The sequence below is a fragment of the Colobus angolensis genome, unplaced genomic scaffold (genome assembly GCF_000951035.1).
Source record: "Colobus angolensis palliatus isolate OR3802 unplaced genomic scaffold, Cang.pa_1.0 Scaffold76, whole genome shotgun sequence".
In the NCBI taxonomy this organism is placed as follows: domain Eukaryota; kingdom Metazoa; phylum Chordata; class Mammalia; order Primates; family Cercopithecidae; genus Colobus; species Colobus angolensis.
In genome coordinates, this window is record NW_012121376.1 from 2714494 (window position 1) to 2719750 (window position 5257).

Below are 5257 nucleotides of genomic sequence, written 5' to 3' on the forward strand. Positions count from 1 at the left end.
CCCGTCTCTACTAAAAAAATACAAAAAATTAGCCAGGTGTGGTGTCAGGTGCCTGTGGTCCCAGCTACTCAGGAGGCTGAGGCAGAAGAATGGCGTGAACCCGGGAGGCGGAGCTTGCAGTGAGCCGAGATCATGCTACTGTGCTCCAGCCTGGGTGACAGAGAGAGACTCCATCTTAAAAAAAAAAAAAAAAAAAAAAGCATACTTGCCAAAGGAGTTCAACTCTGACCGAGTGGCAAAAACTAACAATTATAACTGCTTTATCTCTAGATGTCTGTGTGTATTAGTCTACATGGACTGCTATAATAAAAACTCCAAGGACTGGGTGGCTTCTAAACAACAGAAATTTGTTTCTCACAGTTCTGAAGGCTGGGAAGTCCAAGATCAAGGCCCTGGGAGACTCCGTGTCTGGTGAGGGCTTGCTTCCTGGTTCACAGATGACACCTTCTCACCCTGTCCTCACATGAAGGAAGGGGGGCACGAATCCCATTCACAAGGCTCTACCCTCCGGACCTCATCACCTACCACAGGCCTTACCTCCCCACGCCATCACTTTGGGTGTTAGGATTTCAACATAGGAATTTTTAGGGGGACACACCCAGCCCATATCACTGTGCGTCCATTGGTATCAAGGCCATAGCACCTCCACTAGGAGAACGGCACACACAGTCGCACAGAAATATGTAACCTTCAAAACATAAGGAAGCGGCCAGGCACAGTGGTTCACACCTGTAATTCCAGCACATTGGGAGGCCGAGGCAGGTGGATCACCTGAGGTCAGGAGTTTGAGACCAACCGGGCCAACAGGGCGAAACCCCATCTCTCCTAAAAATACAAAAATGAGTGGGGGATGGTGATGCCTGCCTGTAGTCCCAGGTACTTGGGAGGCTGAGGCAGGAGAATCGCTTGAACCTGGGAGGTGAAGGTTGCAGTGAGCTGAGATTGCACCACTGCACTCCAGCCTGGGTGACAGACCAAGACTCTGTCTTAAATAAATAAGCAAAAAAATCTAACCTAAAGCTTCCCCCAGAACTGCTGCTCCCACTCCCTTTTCTCCTACACACAGAAGCTAAACATGCTTGGCTGCTGTGTTCCGGCCAGGCTAACAGCGCAGGGAAAGGCCTGGGCTCAGGGCCTCTGTTTGGTGCCTCTCCCTCGTGGGACTCCTGAGCCCTCTGTTCCGGGAACAGAGCCTTTGCTGGTTACAAGGGGTCTGTCATCCGTCGCTCCTCTTGGCATGAATGAATTTCAGGACTCATTGAAAAAGTGAGTCACTGGCAGGGAATCTCTGACATGTGCTGCAGAAAACCTCGTGATCCAGCGTGCACCTTTCATTCCACCCGATTCAGAAATCCTCCTGCTGGATCCGACGCCTCCGAAGTGCTCAGGTTCCCCTCTGGAGCCTCAGAGCATCAAATGTTCATCTGACTCCAGCGTTCCTCCAGCAAAACCTTTGCTTTCTCTCAAACATGTGGGTGTTATGTGGACTCTCCCCTCTCTGCCCTTGAGGAAATCTTGTCCCTCTGAGGAAATGCCAAGCCAGAGCCACATGCACATCTGGGCTCTGATCCCACCCCCCACTCCATGGAACCCTGCTGACAGCCCCCCCCACTCCAGGGCTGGGTCACCTCCCAATGGAAACCAAAGGGCAGGTCGTCTTCGCATTGATCCATCCATCCTTTTCAGGAGCGTTTGTATGTGTGAGCCACTGAACCCGGCGTTGGACATATCTTTTTAGGGACAAAATTCCCTTCTCTACACCCTCCAATAAAAGCAGGGACGGTCTGATCGCGTGCCTGTATGGGGAGGCCTGTGCCTTTGCAAAGCGTTCTCACACCCGGTCAGCCCCCTCCACGACCCTCTGTGGTGGTGACCATCATTGACCCACTTGAGAGGACACGCAGCCTGCCCATGGCCACACAGCTCAAGCGTGGTGGAGCCTCGTGGACCGGGTGTGCGAACCCTGTGCCCCCACACTCGGTCCACCAGGTGGGCTGCCTGTCCCTGAAGCACACGGAGGTGGAGGAGGCGGGACCCTCGCAGGGGTTTCGGGCTAACAGGAGAGGTGTGCGGTGCACAGCAATGGCTGTGTAGGCCGCAGGGGGTCCCAGGGCTGCAGACGCTGGGGGTCTCACGTGCAAACTGTGCTGGGTGTGGGGTGAGCGGCAGTGTCTCAGGGTCGGGCGCTCCCCACGGGATGCATCCCGGTGTCCTCACTGGGACGCAAGCTCCGGAGGGGGAGGAGGCCCCGTCTGTTCTGCTCACCATGGCTCCCAACCCCAGCACCCAGCCAGGCCCCACAAGCACGTGGACTGCGAGAATGGATTCTCTGGTGTTCAGGGGAAGGAGAAGTCCAGCCTCAGTTTCCCCGCCTGCAAAAAGGGGCGGGCGGGACGCCTGATGTCCTTTGGAAACTGCCCGGGCGCGCCACCTGCTGGACGGAAAGGGCAGCACACGCGGTGGGAGCTGGCTCTAAAAAGCCCCAGGTGCTCCGCCTGGCCGCACATGGCAATCCACCCTTCCCTCAGAGGCCACTCCCTCGGGCGGAAAAGGCCAGGAGCCTCCTTCCTCCCGAGCTCCCGGTGGCACAAGTGGCCCCATGCCCTGTGACAGGCAGGGGCCAAAGGGGGAGTCGGGGCCAAAGAAGGACACCTGCATCCAGGGAGCCTTGAAACCTCATCCTCGGCACACTTATACTCACACTCATCATCACACACCACACACTCAGACCCACACACACACTGTCACACACCCACACAAACACACCTTTCACATACATGCTGGCACACGTACACGGCCACGCAATCACACATCCGTGCATGCACACTGCCACACACACACATCCATGCATGCAGTGCCACAAACACTCACACATATGTGCACACACACTGCCACAAACACACATCCATGCATGCACAGTGCCACGTGCTCACACATATGTTCACGCACTGCCACAAACACACATCCATGCACACACACTGCCACAAACACTCATACATCCACACATGCACACTGCCACACCTTCACACATCCATGCATGCACACTGCCACAAGCTCACACATACGTGCACGCACACTGCCACACTCACACATTCATGCATGCACCGTGCCACTTGCTCACACATACATGCACACACACTGCCACACACACCCTGCTCTCCCCATGCAGTTCTCCCTGAGAAGGGAAGTGAGGAGCGGGAAGGAGCTCCCAAGCTCCCATGTAACTCCCGACCACCTTTCCCGGGCATGGTTCCAGCCCTGTGTACACAGAGCTGTGCAGCATCCACTGTTCAGCCTTTATGCCTTGACATTCTGCTTTGGACCTGTATCCACATAGCCTTAGTTCATTTCTTGTCACGGCTCCAGTGTCCCATTGTGTGAATTTGCCGTCATTTACTTTTTCATTCTGTCAATGGATGCTTCCAGGTTGCCTGCTATCCTGGGCGACACTGCTGTGAACCATAGAAGCTTATGCTTGAAAGAGGGGCATCCGGCCGGCCGCTCCACTGGCCGTTGCATGCAGCCACCTTCTTTTCAGCAAAGTGCACGATGCCCGCTTCCCTTCCTCCCCTCCATCACTGGGGTGGCAAGATTTTTAAAGTTTTGCCAGTGTGCTGGGCGCGGACAAGCATCGCGTTGTGACTTTGACTTGCAATTTATCAGCCAGCAAAAGCACTGGTTCTTCAGACATTTAGTAACTACTCATGTTTTCTCTTCTCTGACTTGCTTGTGGCTCCCTTTGCCCGCCTTCCTTTCTTTCTTTTCTTTTCTTTTTCTTTCTTTTTTTTTTTTTTTTTTTTTTTGAGACAGAGTCTCACTCTGCTACCCAGACTAGAGTGCAGTGTCACGATCTCGGCTGACTGCAACCTCCGCCTCCCGGGTTTAAGCGAGTCTCCTGCCTCAGCCTCCTAAGTGGCTGGGATTACAGGCATGCGCCACCACGCCGAGCTAATTTTTGTATTTTAAGTAGAGATGAGGTTTCGTCATGCTGCTCAGGCTGGTCTTGAACTCCTGAGCTCAGGCGATCCGCCCACCGTGACCTCCCAACGTGCTGGGATTACAGGCGTGAACCACTGCACCCAGCCTCCACCTTTCTATTTTCTTGCTTGTCTTTTATGTGTAGATTTTCAGAAGTTCTTTACAGAGTGTGGACACTTACTCTTAGTCCATTACTTGCATTGCAGATCACTTCTAATCTGTGAGACTTGCATTTTCACTTTATTTATGAGAATGTTTTTTAAACAGAAGTTTTAAAATTTTGACATCAAAGTCCTCAGTATTTTCTCCTACAGTTTGTGCTTTGGAGATCTTGTTAAAGAAATCCTTTCCTGCCCCAAAGTCATAAAGATATTATAGTTTTTTTCAAAAAAACCTTAATGTGTTTTGCTTTTTGCAATTAGAGCCCTCTTTGCTGTTAATAGCCAACTCACCAGTAGAGGACCATCTGGAACTGAGGGGTAGTTTGCACTCCCAGCCCCCTGCCCTCTCCGTGGTGCCTTCTCCCCTCTCTCCACCCCCATTTTCTCTTCCTTCCTCCCTCTGATCCACACCCCTTCCCCCCCACGCTAGAGTGCGGCGCAACCCCACCCTCCCCAGCACTTCCTCCCAGCTCGGCTCCAGCCCACACCATGGTCAACAAAAGCATGGACTGCAGACACCGGCCCCAGCCCAAGGGAAAGGCAGGGTGGCTTCAGATTGGAATTCCTGCTCTGTCTGCTACAGCAGGAAGGGAGCACTTGGAGGCAGAAAGCCCTGGGTCTGAGCCCAGCTCCATTGCTTGCCCATAGTGTGATCTTGGCCATGTTTCTTAGCCTGCCACCAATGTGTGCCACAGAACATGCCACCACCCACTCCAAATGCCCTGCCCCATGAATGCCACAAAACATGCCACCATGCTAACTCTGAATGTCCTGCCCCATTGCAGCCACAGAACATGCCACCATGCCCACTCCAAACACCCTGCCCCATGCCTGCCACATCACAGGGAGCCAAAACCACCCGGGGTCCTGCGCCCCATGCCTTCCATTGCCCTTCACATCTGCCCCTGCCCACTCTGTTCTCTGCTTAAGGTGCTGACAGCAAAAGTAGACCTTGCTGCCCCCTGGCCTCTGGCTGGCTGTGGGGCACCCTGGCATGAGATCAGCACAGGGCAGCAGCAGGAGGGCTGGTGCTTACCTCCCCAGAGCCCTTCTGTCCCTCCCTGAAGGTCACACCCTCGGCAGCTCTGAACTCCACACACCTTCCCCTTCAGGTTCCA